Source organism: Mauremys mutica, chromosome 2 (assembly GCF_020497125.1).
Source record: "Mauremys mutica isolate MM-2020 ecotype Southern chromosome 2, ASM2049712v1, whole genome shotgun sequence".
NCBI classification, from domain to species: Eukaryota; Metazoa; Chordata; order Testudines; family Geoemydidae; genus Mauremys; species Mauremys mutica.
Window position 1 is genome coordinate 52,302,048 of NC_059073.1, and position 18,648 is coordinate 52,320,695.

Consider the following 18,648-nt stretch of genomic DNA (forward strand, 5'->3'; position numbering starts at 1 on the left):
GGAAGTCATGGAGCAGAAGGACCATATTGGTCAAAGAATCTAGGCCAAAATGCTTTATTATTATTATTATTATTACTATTTTTTTTCAGGGTAAAAGAGCAGTGCTAAGAAAGTTGGCAAATTGAAGTAGGTTAGTATGTGTGGGCCTATAATGTTTCAGTTTAAATTCACAGGGAAAAAATGATTAAATATAATAAGGAAGAGCAACTCAGAAATATTATATTCACACCATGTTTTTCTCCTTAGGAGAGTTAAGGTAAGGTAAGGTTCAAGAAACAACACAGAAGGACATTTTCAAAATAAATCCTCTAATACACTGAAATCAATAGAGCCACTCTGATTTTACACCAGTATAACTGCAATTTGATTCTTCCTGTTGTACATATTGTATAATATCTCAAATACAATTAAACTAATCAGAATAACTAGGTGACTAGTAACTAAAGCAATGATTAAAATAATTTCATCATTTGCTGAAAGAGGGACCCTCTGATACAAAAAATGTTATATCTTGGAGTTCCTACTGCTGATCCCTCTGAAGTCAATGGAAATTTTGAATTCCATTGTCAGAATTATACCTCTAGTATCAAACAGCAAAGATGTGTCACTTTCCAAATCTTTGAATCCGAAAATATATTTGGATGAAGCAAAGTTAGAACTGTTATTTCTTGAAAATATAGATCATAGGGAGTTCTGAAGAGAGCAAAAGGATATGGATAAGTGTGGTGGTAGCAAGAAGGACAAAAGTGTTCATTTATTGGCTTGAATGACTATGCTGGAATGAGTAGGAAGTACAGATAGACAACTCAGATCTGTGTCCCCGTCTCTTTGGATCCGTTTTCACATGCCCCTCAGAACAACCATAGAAACCAAAAGCTCCTTCATCACAACAGGATATACTATAGTCATGGGCGGTTTAACTTTCATCTTTACCACTGGGGATTCTTGAGCTCCTTTTCCTACCCCTGTGGAACTCAAGAACAAATAGCATGTCATCTGGTTATGGACTGTTCTGTTTGTCTGCTTGATGGTGGATGGATGCACTTGACATCTGTGGATGCTGCTCCTGTGAGAGACTGGCTACATCACTTACCCACCATCTAATTCATTGTTTGTACCACCAGAATCTATATGCCAGAAGGAGTGAAAAGCATAAACAGAAATAGAACTGGTAGATGGTTCCTTCAAAACAGATGATAAATTTCTGCAGTATATTACCCTTTCTCAGGCTAACATATCCCATGACCTAAAAAAATTAGTAATTATCTGGTGAAATTGGCCATTTCTAGACGTAATGAAGAAATAAGAGAATGGCTGGAAGCACGATAGGAGGTAATATCCTCACTGCTGAATATGAGAGCCTCAGCCTTGACAGATATCCCGGTAACATCTTCAAATTATTTGTAAATGATATTCACAGACTGATGATAGAAAAATCTACTTAACTATGCCTGCATTTCAGTATCCCTCCTGCCAGGACTTGATCTTTCCCAAGTATCCTTGTGTTTCAGACGAGGCAAGGATCCCTCTGACTGCAAATTACAGAGAAAACAATTATCTCAAATTCTTGTTAGAGGGACCGAAAGAATAACATCTCCAATAATTCAGCCTATCAGTTTATAAAGAGACAGCTACACCATATACATGGTAATAGTACACCATTTAGTATAGTTTGGGTGTCACAGCCTGGACTGAGAAAGAAGGTCAGCCATATTGGTACATCTAGTAAAAAAAATAGTTCTATTGAATAATACTATTGCTTTACTTTTATTGAAAAAAATGGGAATGAGCTTTAAATATCTGGGTTAGCGGAAACTACTTTATCAAAATCCCTAAAATTTTACAAATGAAATACAGTGAACAGAGTTAAAGGAATTTCAAAGAAAATATAAATTATGTCTATCTAGCAATTTATATGGTTCCCTTCACAGTAGTGTCTGAGCATCAGCCATACATTTAATCTCTCATTTCCTTCTCAGCTTGATGACTTGATTTACCCCTCCAGATCTATAGAAGTCCTATACAAATGTTCAGCAAGCTCTGTGCCTCTGAGGTCAATGGGACTATTTGCATGCTTAAAGTACCTTCCACAATTGGGGCCAAAATCATCTATGAATGCATTTGCTTAGTTAAATGAATAGACCTGAAAACACTGACAGTGAGTGAAGGTGATTTAGCTTTACCAGATATGGTATTACTACATGCATATTAGATATACCATTGGACACTACATACAGGATCAAACCAATTATATATACTGTTGGACACATCTTGTTTGATGACATAACTCCTGTCAATTCCATTAGGAACAGGATCAGGCTCAACATTTTATCTGTGGTTGGACTCATAACTACCCATGCAAACGAAATCCATCAGATGATTGCAAGGGATCTACCTCTAAGAGCCATTTTACATATGCAACCTAAAATTCGATGCGCACACACACACTTTAATAAAAAATATTGAATGATATTTATGAGCTGGAGGATATAGCACAGGGAAATGCCATCTAGCTATCATATGACTGCATTTAGATGTAGCCACCAGATCTTTAATCTGTACTATTTAAAATATGGGGTGGGGGAGGAATTCAACTCTTTAATAAAGATTTATTCATAGAAAAATGTATAACTTTTCAGCAGTGCAAAAATTAACTATAGCTACAAAACCACAAGCGGTTATAACAATAGACAAATTCAGGATAGGGGATTGGATTTCCAGCTGCATTAACCCAGTTTTACAACAGTGCAAACTACAACAGTTTCCTTGCAGTCAGTGGAAACACATCAGCATAAACACTGGCTTAATGCTGGGAAGTACTATGTCTATGGTATCCAGCACAATAGGGATTTAGAAAGCTCCACTAAAAACTCCAAGTAGGCATTCAAAAAGAGCTTTTTATGTCTCCATACATTATAAGAGAACAATAGCCTTTATTTACAGATTTTTTAATTCAAAACACACAACAGACAAATTATAGGCAACATAGAACACAAAGTTGGAGGTCAAATGGAATATAAATCAAGTGGGAAAATCTGCAAACCCCTCAAAAGTAATCTCAAATATAAAACATGGGCAAATATACTAGGCAATGGATCACCTGTTTTTGTACAGCATCTTTGTCTATTAGGGCACTTACTGAGCTGAAAAGTAATCTTTTTTTAAGGAGAGGACTACTTCTTTAAGTACATTATCTCCTTAAAGAGGAGTACTTCTCAGTCCGGTAAGTGCCCTAATGGAAAAAGTTGCTATACAAAGACAAGTGATCCATTGCAGCTTCTCTCGATATCCGAAATGGATATCTGGAATGAGAACATTTCTTTAACTTTTTGAATTATTTTTGAAAATAAAATTAAAAGAAATTTTGAAACAGGGTCATTTTGAATAAAAACAGTATTTCATTTTAAAAATGTAGAAATAAAACATTTTGATTTTTTCAAAATCTTGTACACTCCCCTATCCCCAGCTGAAACAACTTGGTGAAATTGAGCATGAATTTACAAAATGTTTTGGTGTCATCGAATCTGCATTTTTTGCTGAGAAAGAGTTTGGGTCAAAAAATTTCATCCAGCTCTACTTGTAAAATCTGGTACAGCAAGGAATCAACCCCTTTCCTCAGAGCCTTAACCCTCATGTTGGCTGATCCCATCACAGGCTAGGACAAAGTTTGGAGAGTTGAGTGGCAGACTTCCCCAAATAGGGTAGAGATCAGTGAGAAATGAATTGTTACCTGCACTGTATGAGTTATTTCCACCTAGTTCCCAGATGAGTTAAGTTGTGGCCTAATTATACCACACCCCTTGCATCTTGTCATGCTTCCTGCATATCTGGGACAATTTGATTTGAATACCTGAAACTTAGTCAGCAAAAGCAATTGAAAATACATAAAAAATATTCAGAAACCCTTTTTACTAGCAAATAAATTCTTTCATCTGAAAGGAAATGAACAATATTATTAAACTGTGGTGTTTCATTATGAATCTCCATGGTAATTTGCCTTTCTTACAGTATAGGATTAATATTTTTGATACTAAAGCTCAATTTAAAAAAGAGACAAGATTGTAAGTGAAAGTTAATCAAAGCATTCTTAGCAGGGTATTTCTGTTCTGCCACTCACCAAAGTATTGGTATAGTTTACTCCATCCATCAACTTGCACTGCAGAGAATAAGAACAATAAATTATATACCTTAAAAAGCAATGAAGAGATAAAGCAAATCATTTTTCATACAAATACAAGTTATGGATGATCAAAATTCTACTTGGCTTGCAGATAAGGAGGTTTGGGAGTGCAGGGGGTTATTGGGTGGTATTGTACAGAATTGACCTTGTAAGACAGAAAATCACATTAATCACAGCTGGCATTTTTAGGCTGCAGGACAGTAGCATTGTCAAAAAGTAGATTGTTATTATAATGTGACAATTTTTATAAATAGGTAGAAAAATATGGACTTGATCCTAATATGTGGTTAAAACCCTATGCACAGGATAGGAAATGATGCAGGGAGTTAGAATGAGGTATGTTTTCTCCTGTGGAAGAATTCAAAGGTTTGCTTCCCAAATACTGGAGATCCAGGATCTGCTTGAGTTCATGGCTGTCAGGGAAGACCCCGTGCCTCTGCAATAATTCCAGGTCCCCTCCCTTCTCCTTGGGCTCCTTAACTCTTCTGCTGGCTCCTACCCATGAAACTCCCCTGGACCACTGATGGGCTGCATGCAAATGTTATCACCGACTTTTCCAATATTAACTTTTGCTGGGATCCTATGTGGACCTGGTGGGAGACAATGTGCATTTCCCAGTCCTGACCCCTACTCTATGACCAGGTCCCTGGCTCCAAGCCTTCTAGTTTGGGATCCACCAGGTTTTCATTCTGTTTGCCAGTGGAGCAAGAGTGGACAATTTGGGCTATGAAAATTCAAGCAGTTCATTTTGTCTACCTGAAGTTGCATTACATAAACCTCACACAAGGTTATATTTTTCATCAGTATAATGACATGAGATTATTCACACACTGAGCCAGCCTTTCTAATATGTTCCATAAGTAGAAGATTTTTTTCTTCATTACAGTCCAATCCCTGGCTGATTATTTTTTGCCTGTTCTCTGCGCTTTGTTTTTTGTTTGACCAAAAGTAATAGAAAACACCTTTCTTGAAATAGGCACATTCACAATATTTCAGTAATGGCTTTTGGTTTTGTACCTTTTTGGTTTTGTTTTTTGATTAGTGAGCCTGCTTTGTTTTAAAGTCATTTGTGTTTCTTTCTATGTAAGTAACAAATCAGTTTTCTGCAAAGTATACCTATGGCTTTTGATGCTGTTCCTGCCATATTGATACCCTATGTATTTTGTGACAGAGTTCCAGTATTTCAGCGAGAGTGATTCTGAATTCTGCGGCAAATTGGAAATTTGATGGGAGTGTGAGATGCCAAGGAAAACATTTAGAATACACGGCTTTTTTAAACGAATTGCCTATTGCACATCAATTGTTATTAATTTTAATAAAATTTTCCTTGTATGATTTTTTTTCCTGTGTATTTCAGAATGCTATCTATTTTCCAGATTGATGAAGAACACAGGATGGGTGTGGCACAAAAAAACCCACAAAATACCCAATGACTTAGCTACAGAATTAGGGTCATTATGATTTAGGAGACCAACCAAGGGGGTAAGAGGAATGATTAATATTTGTCTTGTATTTAGGAACAAACGAAGTGACCTGACTTTCCGAAGCGTTCAGCAACCAGTAACTCCTAATGTTCTTAATGGCAGCTGCTGGTTTCTCAGCTCTTTTGAAAGCCAGGCCCCAATTGTGGGTGTTGACTGTTGATCCATGTTGAAAATTCTGTCCTTAGAGGCTGCATTGGATCAATGCCCACTGCATTAGTTGCTGTGCACGCATGGTTTTTCTTTTTCTTTTAAATGTAGTCCTTGACCCAGAAAGCTTCCAGTCTTAGCATATGATGAGAAACAATTGACACAACAAACAAATGGTTGGAGGGAAGTATGATAAGTTGACAGTGAAATGATCTTATTTAGTACAATAAGCAGCAATCACAGGACCCTCAGTGGACACAAGGGATACCGGTGGAAAGTGGCAACCAGGTGGGTCTGATCAGGCAGGTAGCAGATGGAACATGAAAGAAGACATTACATTAACTACGAACTCCCACTTAGCCTGTGAAATTTTCACTTGTAATCATCTGTACTGCAGTGCATTGACTTGCAGAGAGAAGGCTTCATTATGCAGTTTCTCCTTCCTTCTTTATTATTATTTTCATTTATCCAGTACCTAAAATTATGCTTTGTTTTACACAAGACAGAAAAGACATACGCTCTTCCCCAATGAATTTACAATCTGAGGACCCAACTAGGCTGGTTGGTGCAGTGGCCTAGGGGCATAAGGTAGCTACACAAGAAATGAAGCAGGTTCTGCAGAGACCCCATGTCCTTATGTCATACAATTGGGAGGGATGCCATGGGACTGGGTGAGCACTGGAGGAACCTTGGCTCTGCCAGTCAGCATCACTGTAGCAGTGCACCAGGGAAAGGGCACTGCACCGTGTATAGTTTGAGTCACCTATTCCTTCCCAGGCTGCTTCTAGAGCGACCCAACTATGCCATGTCCCTTTTTCTGGGCTCCTGAGAAACAAATGATTGAGCTCTAAACAAGACTTTTGTTGGGAAATATCTGTACAAGATTGCTTCAATTGTGCAAATGTTTTATGAACTCGAAAACATGTGGACTTCCTCTCAGAACAGCTTTCATGGAAAATAGTCACCCCACTCATATAATCTACACTCTTCCTCTGGATATTGACTTCCTACAAATTATCATTCTATAAGTGTCATAAAAATATAGCTTCCTTCCTGGGCTTAAAATGCTAGTGAGCTAGCAGGTTGGTCATATAGCTGGGGCACCTCAAACACTAGGTTTCTCCACAGTTCTGCTCCATGTTAGTTCAAATATTTTGGGCCTGATTCTACCACACTTAGTCATGTTGAGAAGTACCATGCTCCACAAGTAGTTCTACCAATTTCAATGTGACTATGCATAGAGTAAGATGCTACTAAATCTGAATATGGGCAGAATCAGACCATTATGGAATTAGTTAATTTCCAAAATATCTTGTTTTCAGTGTTCATATTTCCATTCTTAGTACCTTTTCTGGTACATCCATGCTTGTTTTTCATTTACAAGGAATCAGAAGTAACCCAGGAGTTGTGGAATGCAAGCAAAGAACTCTCTCTGTAGGTGCAACATTTTGCCATGTAACCCGGACCGGCTACAGGCACCAGACGAGAAAGCAAGTGCCTGGGGTGGCACATTGAAAGGGGCGGCATTCCGGCCAATCTTGGGGCGGCCAGCCCAGCCCTGCAGGGACACGGACCCTGGCCTGGGGGGTGGGGCAGGAACTAACGATCCCCACCACTCATCATGCCACCAGGCTCCCCGGGACGCGCCACTCCCCGCCGCCTGCACCGGCCTCCGCCTCCCACACCATTCTGAGCCCAGCCTGGCCAAGCTGCCTTTAAAGGAGTGGCTGAGCCACCACCTCCTGCAGCTCTTGGGCACCGGAAGGAGGGAGGGAGGGTTCTGCGGCGGCCCAGCGGGCAGCGGAGGGAGGGTTCTGCAGCGGCCCGGCGGGCACTGAAGGGAGGGAGGGTTCTGCAGCGGCCCGGCTGGCAGCGGAGAGGCGGGCCCCACTGCAATGCTGGCCCTGCGCGGAGGTCGCAGACCCCAGCCAGTGCTGCCTGTGTCGGCCCCCTGCCCGGCTGGGAGAGGCACCCCAAGGCCAGAGAGGGGAGCCCCTCTCGCCCGGCTGCGAGCAGGCTACAGCGCCTGGCGGCCCCCGGGCAGAGGGAGCGGGTGTGTGCTGCCCTTCACCAGCTCCCTGCAGCTGCCTTTTTTTTTTTTGCCTGGGGCGGCAAAAAAGCTAGACCCGGCCCTGCATGTAACTATTACATTCTGTAAAGATACTGAGGTGATGATTTACAGTAAAGCTGTTGCCATTGTAAACTGAATATCGGAGAAGCACTCTAAATTTTTAAAAATTTGCTTGTCAGGTAAATCTGTGATGGATCTCACTGCACAGAACTTTAGGGAAAAGAGATATAATAATCAATGCTTTTCAGTTCTCATTGCCTTTTTCCTTTCCTTAGCAGGTTCTTGCAACAAAAATTGGCAGTACAAGCAGGCAATTGGCAGTACATCAGTCATGTCGCCAGAGACAAGGGATTGAGTCCAAGGATTTAAATGGAGAAAACATCGTTAACTATTAAACATTTCCATATGGAAGGTATTTAGCATCAAGAAATACTCTAAATTTGTTCCCTCACAAAAAAGACAGGATAGCAGTATTAGAGTTTACTCCATAAACAATGACAAATTACAAGAAATTGATTTTTTAATTTCCTTTTAAAGAATTTGACTGCGGTTTTTCAGCTGACTTTGCTCCTGTATCTGAAATAGCAGTGCTTTCAAACAAACTTTTGAAAGGAAATTAATGCTTTTAGCCATGTGCTTTTAGATGAGTCAGCACAAATAGTGCTGAGCTGATGACACCCGCTATACCTAGAAATCCAGCACTTAATGAAGTCTTCCCTAGTCTCTTGGCAAGTGAAAGAATAGCTAGTTAGGATCATAGGAACAGAGGGGATATATCTATTATCATAGCACCTTGTTCATGCAGATATAGCTAAAAAGTTTTCTTATTACCTCCCAATCCCCAGAGTTTATAATCCAACTGTAGACATTTGCTCTAGGCTGAAAGTTGGCATGAAAGTTTTCAACCAAGCACCAATCTCCAGGACATATTGTGCTGCTTTTGAATGATTGAGTACAGAAGAAGTTGTGTTTACTACCTAGACATGTTTCCCCAACTCATATTGCTCACAAATGACTTAGATGAATTAAGAATAAAAAAGTGAAGCAAGAATTTAGTTCCGATAGTAGTCTTTTAAATATTTTTGGGGAAAGTGTCACATTTAAAATCATTAAGTGAAATTTTGAAAAATAGAAATCATGTTTGCACAGTGATTACTTTTCAAATATCTCTCTTTAAAATAAATTCATACACTTGTGGAAGTAGAGCAAGAACTGACAGGGATTTGAAGGGGATTTCAATGCAAACAGTCACTTCTGTGAGCAAGAGTCAGGCTAGCTGTTACCCTAATAACGCAAGACTTGTAGAAGTGAGGATTGTGTGAGGCGAGTGGGAAAGAACTGTGTGAGAAGTTGTTGTGACCTTGTGTTAGATATGGAATGTGGACTATAGTCTAAACAGAAGTGAGAAAAATAAGATATCAAGATGACCTATGTATAAACAAAATGCAGCTGTTGCTCATTATTGTATCTAACAAGACATATAAATGCTTGCTGTAATTGTTTACCTGTAGAGAGACCTGCCTAGGAGGGGGAAACCCCGTGTCCTAGTGCACTCTCTCCCTCTATGCAGTTGCTTGAGAATAAAGTATCTGACTTTGCTGTGCCCAACAAAAGAGTGAGAACTCTGTTTTTCTCTGACATATTGGAGAATAATTCCACTATATTTCTTTTACAACCACTATTGACTATTTACTTTCACTTTTAAAATGTCCAGAGTAGTCTAAGAGATCCTGGAAAAATTTTTCAAAAGTAACTAAGTGACATAGGGGCCTAAATGCCATTTTCAAAAGTAACATAGGCGCTTTGGCTACCAAGGCTCACTGAAAGTCAAGAGCATTTAGGCTCCGCAGTGCTTAAACAGCTCTGAAAATGGAATTTGTGTACTTTTGAGCTACAAGGGTCTTAATTCCAATGGCAAACTGTTTTCTTCACCTGATGTATGTGACCACTGTAACTATGAATTTATGCAAATACTCTAGTCTCTGCTGTTACCAACCTCCTACTTTCTATCTGGCTGTTAATGTACTTCTGGCACATTGTCTAAATCCCAAACTGTGAGTCCTCTTGAGCAAGGACCATCATTGTGCTATTTGTTTGTACAGTGCTTGGGATTGTGGGGACCTGCTTAAATACTAGAATAATAGAAATATTCCATATTAATAAAATAATAGCACTCAGCTATTTGTAAGAGTTCCTCCTCCCCTCAGACATGATCTTTGTAGTGGTATCGCCTAACAGTGCCATCAACCTCACAAGATTTCTGTTTGTCATAAATAGAATAGAGTGTTTCACAAAGAGAAAATGGGACACTGCATGGGGCTAGCCTGAAATCCCCGTTCCCCCACACAGCTGGCTTGAGCCCCTTGACTCCCGCACAGGGCTGAGGCTGGCATTGCTGCTCACCTGAGCCTTGATTATCCCTCCGCCTAAGCCCTGTGTCCCCTTGCCCTGCGTGGGGCTGGGATCGCCGCTCGCCCACCCCCGCATGTTCCTCCGCATCACATCCCACTTTCTAAAAAAAAGTGGGCAACTGATCAAGTTGGCAAGAGCAAATGGGACAAATGCCCACTTTTGCCAAAAAAAATTAGTGTCATAAAGTGTTTGCCTTCACATTTGGTTCTGACTCTTCTACAATATAACTGTCAGCTGATTTCTCAGCTATGACAGAAGAACTTTCACAGACAGACAGAGTGCCTTAATGCTGCCAGACCTAGTGTCTTCCCAGTCACCGCCTACGATCGCAGGATCACAAGAGATGGTGAACCACAGGAGAGGGGCAGACAACAGCACATTTTTATTGGCACCCTGGAAGAGAACCAGTTGAAATTGTTCTTTTTGTTTCAAGATTTCCTATTAGAAATGTTAAAAAGTCGTGCCAAACCTAACCCACTCCGAGGTGGGCCCTGCTCCCTGCCACCCCGGGGCAAAGACTCAGCAAGGTACCAAACCAAGGTACCTGCAAGGTACCAGCCCCTTGTATGATGAGGAAACCCAGAGGGAAAAGCGGGCTGAGGAACAGGAGGTGACAAAAACTGGGATTTTTAATGTTCCAGGAAGACTTACAGATTTTCCAGAACAGCTAACTCAGAAAAGAGACAATTGTCTCAAAACCTGGCCAAATGGTCCCCTAGGTGCCTGAACTCAGCTGGACCTGCTGGGTAAGCACACTTGATACACATGGTACTATAACCCATGGCCTTGTCTAAGAGTGGGAGAATCATGGGATTCCACTGCACAAGACCTGAGGGGATGCACTCAGAGAGACCAGGAAAGGGACAAAGGTGCTGCTAGCTGTGACAGCATGTATGTGATTAACTTTTTACATTGTGAATAGTCCCATTGAAATCAATGGAACTACTCACAGTGTGTAAGATTAATGCATTTGTGCAAGATGGGGATCAGTTTCTAAAAATAACGTTAAAAGTTCTTGATTCGCAACTGTACATTTTTTATTAAAAATTTACCATATGAATCCAACTCTCCTCCTCCAAATGGAGTCATTCCAGGAATTACATCTTTATTAATACCTGTCAGAATTTTCTGACAAATTTTGACAACATTTTAAAAGCAATCTAGTGGAAAAAATGTCTCAATTCACCATCACTTTGCCCCACCCCCAAAACAGCTTTAATATTTTAGAGAAATATGTTGAACACTTTATGGCCTAGGTTTTCAGAAGACTGTGTGTTCACACCTGCACATGTGATTTCCATGCACAGTCATATCACCTGTGTGTACAAATGAGCATTCACATGTATTTATTCTGAAAATGTAGGTGATGTATAAGTTTTGAATACAGAGAGCTTCTATTTGTAATACTCCAGGGCTGAAATTTTGGTCCTATTGAAGTTAACAGCAAAACTTCCATTGACTTCAATGTGGCCAGGATATCATCCTATATTAGTGAAAACCCTTGTTAATTATATCCCTTGGTTCAGAGGACTCTCAGAATAGCCAAGGAGGAAGAACCTGTGGGTCAGATGTATCATCTTGTCTAGTCTCTTCTATGAATTGTTTGACTCACCAGCTGAGATTGTTCTTGTGCGGTGTGCAGTTGCATTCATGTGTACAGAATGTATTGCCAAAACAATCTAAACAAATTCTTTGGGTGGCTGAACTATTATCAATGCTAAGATTTTTATTGAGACTCTTCAGCTTTCCATTCCTATCAAGAGTCACACAAGGAGTCTGGTGGTTTTGCCCCACCCCACAAACTGCTCTAAATCTGTCAGCGTTCTTCTTCAATTCTGCTAGATCTTGCTTCCCAGCTGAGGAACAGGTATTCATACAGAGACAGAGAAACAAGGCTTAATTACTGTTGCCGGCAATGGGCGTGGGAAGTTAAAAGAGAAGTTAGAACAGAATTTGGTCCACAGCCTGACTCCTCCTCCTTCTGCAATAGCAACTAACAAGGAAGAGTCTCCCAAGGAGAGGGATAATGGTGGTTTACATTTCCTGTCTGTTTAACTGCTAATAGCGAAACACATATTAACTGTAAATTAATGCAGTGCAAATCCTAGAGCATCTATAAAGCTTTTCTCATTCCTCTGCACTCCTGTGCAGCTGGATGAGGTGAACTACAAATGTCATTCAGTCCTCTGACTGAGAGCTGTAACAGCAGGGACAGTGACTCCATAGGCCTGCTGCTCAGAGTGAGGACGTGACACATTTTTGTGAAGTGTCCTGACAGTATCAAACGTATGTTGATTTTTGGTATTTAGGCAGCCTAATAGCAAGGGTTCGTTCTTGACATCTGGGAGATAATTGCAATTAACTAGAACAACATACAAAATAATTTGTAGGAGATGGTACTTGCTCACCACAGAGGAACTAAAATACAGATGAAGTGTAGGTGTGAATGTCAGCATTAGAATATATGAATTGTTTATTCAGTGAATTTCTACCATTCTGTACAAGTGATATCTTGGGCCAGACTCTCAGCTGGCAGAAATTAACCTCTCTCTATTGACATCAGTGAAACACCAATTTACATGAGCTGAAAATCTGGCCCCAGAATTTTTCCCAAGCACATTTGTTATTCTAAATTATTGAAGGCTTAATTGAGTGTTTGCTTGATGCTATCAGTATGAGTGATACATAGCTGTGCTGTTCTGGGAGGAGCTTGAGGAATATATTAGCACAGAGAAAAGGGAGGGGACAGGGAAAGGTGAGATATGGGATAAAATGGCTTTAAAATGTGAGTGACATAGCACTAAAATTCTAACAGTTGGGAGATTTTTAAGAAGCAACTGAGGCATATCAAGAGGGGAGCAGTTAGAGTATTGGCTTCAACAGACCTAAATATGTGAGACAGGTCTTGAAGGTCTTCTAAGCTAAAGGTGACCGGGAGATCTTTATTTAGTAGAGGGAAATTGTTGGTTAGTTTGGGATTAAAGACTACAAGACAATAGATATGTATGGTCCATCCAATTTTCCAGACCTACCCAAAAAAAGCCATTTTGTTATGTCGCCTACTCCAGCCTCTCCACAGCTGTGTCCTCTGTAGTATCAGAAAAGAAAAAATATTGGGAAAATTAGATCAACCTAGATGTCATGCCAATGATCTTCTTAATGTGAATTTACAATTTATGGGGGGGAAAAAAGCTTACGGTTGTGACCAGCTGTTCTCATGACCAGGGCCGGCTCCAGGGATTTTGCCACCCCAAGCAGCCAAAAAAAAATAAAAATAAAAAAAATAATAAAAAGCCGCGATCGCGATCTGCGGCAATTCAGCGGGAGGTCCTTCGCTCCGAGTGGGAGCGAGGGACCCTCCGTTGAATTGACGCCGAATATCTGAAAGTGCCGCCCCCTCCTCCGGAGTTGCCGCCCCAAGCACCTGCTTGATAAGCTGGTGCCTGGAGCCGGCCCTGCTCATGACTGTATCATTGCCCTTGCAAACATAAAGGGACACCACTTTTTTTATACATATTCACTAATTTCAGAATAGTCGTGTTTATGATAGCCCACACTTTAAATTTCAAACACAGATTTAAAAAAAAAATCCTTTTTGAACTTTTTTTTGAGGTATTTCTGCTCCCTGCTAATGTTTATAAGAGTCTATCCGGGGGGAAAGTGGGTAAGTCTATTAGGAACAATAGCAAACATGTTGGACCTATCCCTTCTCCTTTTTCATTCTTACTGAGCACACACGTCTGCTTATTGCCTGTTGTCTTCTCAGTTTCATTTCTGCTGCTTCAGTCACAAATTAACATCTTCTAGGGTTTGGGGATGAAAGTGCATGTGTACTCTTCTCAGAACTGTGTTGAGTGCAATACAGATGCTCCCCGGGTTACGCAAACCCGATTTATGCAAATCCGCATTTACGGAAAAAAGTTCCGTAAATTCAGTAATTTTGCGTAATTGTTGGGTATACATTCCCGACTTACGCAAAATCCGACTTACGCAAGGTGTTCCGGAATCCCTTGCGTAAGTTGGGGAGCGTCTGTATTATCATAATAATACATGAAAGAAAAAGTGCTACTAGCCATTACCATTATTCATATTATAGCACAAAGATCTCACCCAGGATTAGGCCTCAATTTTGCTGGGCAATGCACTAATACCCAGATAGCTCTTGTCACCAAAGAACATATTTGCATCAACAAAAACAGTAAAACTGACTATATATAAAGTAGTATTAAATGCACAAGGAAAACAAACCGAAGAACAAAGACATTTTTTCTCTCTGGCTTGTAAATCATTGTAATCTGAAGTATTATTTGTAATGGCAAGTACAAAATTTGTAGATGGAAATGTGGGTGAAATTATGATCTGACCTAAACCCTGTGCAGCCTCATACAAGACAATAGAATTGCACTAGGTGTAAGGCAGTGCAGAATTTGGCATATACTTTTCAAGATGACTATGTCTCTTTATAGGGAGGACATAATTTAGCTACTATCTCCAATTTTTTATAATAGCAGCTCAGGGAATTTTGAGTCTAAAAATATGTTGCATTTGTCCAACAACTGTACATTGCTCTGGAACTTTTAGCAACTTACTGAAAAAGCTGAGGGTCCAATTCAACTCCCATTGAAATCAATAGAAAACATGTTTTACACCCTGTAATTTTATGGAAATTCAATGCAAGATAATTTAGTTTACTTGGCATACACTATAAATTATGCAAAATCTCAGCCTCAGCCTCTGATCAATGCTGGAGGAACTATGGGGAATGTTGTATCATGTCTTGTGGTCATGCCTACCAATCATTATTTGCCAGAAAGACATGATACTATTGAAAATAAAAATAATGTCAAAGCAAACTATGTACTGCTGGAGGCTGCACTAGACTCAAACCTCTAAAATCTTTACTTAAACTAATATTAGCTCTCCTAGTAGGTGAGACATATCGGATCACCAAATTAATAGATTCCAAGGCCAGAAGGGACTGCTGTGATCCCCTAGTCTGACCTCCTGTAAATCACAGGCCATAGAAGTCCCCTAAAATAATTCCGAGAGCAGATCTTTCAGAAAAACATCCAATTTTGATTTTAAAATGGTGAGTGATGGAGAATCCACCAGAACCCTTGGTAAATTGTTCCAGTTGTTACCTCCTCTCTCAGTTATAAATGTGCTCCTTATTTCCAGTCAGAATTTGTTTAGCTTCATGGATCATGTTCTATATTTATCTGGTAAATTGAAGAGACCATGAAATATATGTTCCCCATGTAGGTACTTATGGATTGTAATCAAGTCACTCCTTAACTTTCTTTTTTGCCAAGCTAAATAGACTCCAAGAGTTCAAACTATCACTTTAAAGCAGGTTTTCTAATGCTTTAATCATTCTTGAAGCTCTTCTCTGAACCCTCTCCAATATATCAAGTTCCTTCTTGAATTGTGGGCATGAAAACTGGACACAGTATTCCAGCAGGGTTGCACCGGTGTCAAATACAGAGGTAAAATAACCTCTACTATTTGAGATTCCCCTGTTTTATGCATCCCAGGATTGCATTAGCTTTTTTGAGCACAGCATCACACTGGGAGCTCAAGTTCAATTGTTTATCCATCACTGGGGCAGTGGGTATAATAGGCCAGGGAAGGCCCATCATTCCCTGGTGTTGTTGCTTCCGCTGGAGCCTGAATTGTGGGTTTGTGCAATTTCCACTGGAGGAAGTTTTTAGTATGCACCATGCAGGTTCTGGGGAGGTGAGGAGGTGGTATGTGCTACTCAGCTTCCTGGGTTCATCAGTAATCTCCCTGGAGCCCAGGGAGATTACTGATGAACCCGGGAAGCTGAATAGCACATACCACCTCCTCAGCCACCCAGGAACCTGCATATAAAAGCTCAGAGGCATCTCCAACCGGCCCACCGCTGCCTGGCTGCTCCTCTCTTCCTCCTTTGACCTATGGCTGCCGATCTCTCCTCCTTTCTCCTCAGGATCTGGACACCTTTCTATACAAGAACAATTGCCTCTGTGTACCATGCACTCTCTTAATGCAGGGAAAAGCTGCCTGTGCCCAGGGGATGTGGAGGGTCAGGGTCCAGGGCAGAGGGGCTGCAGTGCAATGGAATCGGCTCCTCGCTAGGACTCAGGAGGAGCTGGCTGGGAAGAATGGCTGGACTCTCTGCATCACAGCAGCTGCAGGAAGTGAATTGCACTTCCTCTGCTTCTTGCAAGGTCTCTGAGCCCCGGAGCTGCTGCTGGGGAGCCTGGAGCACTCGCTGCATCCGGAAGAGGTGAATCTTGAGCAGTATAATGTTCTTTTCTAACACAGTTTTACCACCGTGCCCCCGCCTTTTCTATTAGGAGAGTGGCTTTATTGGGTTAGGTGACGGAGGAGACTCTTCTAATTGGAGAGATTTTCCTTCCCATGCCTAGGTATCAGAATTTTGCTGATGAGCCTTTAATTTCCTCCACCAACCCCGCTTGCTCTGAAGTTAAACAAAAAGTTGCTGCTGCTTTTAAAAGTAGTATTCCTGACCTTCTCCATTTATGGGGCTTATATTGCACTCTGTGTGCTCTGAAACAGGGCAGCCCAGGGTACCTCTTGCAGGGACAAGCCACATATCTTCTGTTTGGGGGTGCAGGCAAGAGGGGATTGAAGGGGAAACAGGTATGTGTGAGGGGGCAGGAGGTGGGTGAAGGGAGCTGCAGGGGCAGGATGGGATGGGGAGCAGGGGCAGTGGGTGCATTGCATGGAGGCTGGGGCAATGCAGGGAAATCAAGGGGTAGGGAAAGAATTGTGGTTCTCTGGTGGGAGGAGGGATGGGGGCAAGCAGAGAGAGGGGAAGGAGAGGAGGGACATGGCGAGTGGACAGGGGCAGGGCGGAGTGGAGTGTGGGCAGGGCCACGGGCAGAAGAGATGGATGGGGAGCTAGCTTCCCTAAGGGGAAGCGTCATCCGCCACACATGTCCATCATGACCCCCAATCTTTTTCAGAGTCACTGCTTCTTAGGATAGAGCCCCCATCATTTGAAATATGGCCTACATTCTTTGTTCCTAGATGTATACATTTACATATAGACATTTTAAAAATGCATTGTTTGCTTGCACCCAGCTCACCAAGCTATCCAGATCTGTCCTCTTCATTATTTATCACTCCCCCAATTTTTGTGTCACCTTCAAACTTTATCAGTGATGATTTTGTTTTCTTCCAGATCAATGATAAAAATACTATTGTTTAGGGCCAAGAAACAATCCCTGTGAGGCTATATTGCAAACACACCTGCTTGATGACAATTGCCGATTCTCCGATAATGGAGAACAATAAGACCAACTTTGTCCAGGTGTTATAGCAGGTTGTGATATATATTGTTGAAATTATTGGTGATTTGTTAGATGAGTTCTCAGTTTTCTTGTTCTGAATCTTGTACAGAATAGTTACTCATAGTAACAAAGGCACCTGGACTTACCAGTGGAGGGACACAAAAATAGTCCCAAAAACATTTTAAGGAGTGAAATTGTTAAAGAAGTATCGGGATTCTTCCTTGCTTCATCCACTAATTAAATTCACCTATATGACACCACTGAAAGAAGAGTGGGCAGATTTTTGAAATATGGTCATACATGCTCCTTGGGCTTCCCCTCATTGTGGTCCAAATGCAACTATGGGTGCATTGTGCTTGGCTTCCAATCAATGGGGCATGCATGTGTAACACTGACAGACTCCAGTTGTCATTGGGCAGGATTGAACCTAGCATCTCTGGAGCTTAATGCATGAGCCGCTACCACATGAGCTCAAAGCCAACTGCCTGTTAGCTAAGATGGTAGAGCAGACTCCTTTTATCTCTCTTGAAGTGGTCTCAGTGCCAGAAAATCACTCCCAAGAGGTGTGTGGGTTACTAATGTTCCATTCTTCTCATGCTTGGCTTCCCACTGGAAGTGCTTAGATGCCTGTTGGTCTCTGCTAGGATGCTTGATCAAGGCATGGGAAAAAAGAGTAGCAGCATCTCTCAAATTGCACTGTTACTCCCAATAGATTGGGCAGATCTTCATAATATGATTTCCCCTTTCCTTTCTTACATCCTTAGATGGCAGTGAAATAGTTAATACAATAAATGGCAATATTGTTATCACTGGGCATCTGAGTTAGCACATATTGAGATGAATTGGGCACTTCACACCTTTCAGAGCTATGGTCACTATCAGTTAGCCTCAAAAATATGAGCTGAGTATATCTTCTTGACAACGTAACAGCTGGAGCTGTACTTTATCTTTTAAATGAAACAGATGCCAGTATACTGCCCTTCTGAGTACTGTTTGAATCCAAGCCTAGCTAAAACAGATCATTTATAAAGTAAACAGAATATACAGAGTACATAA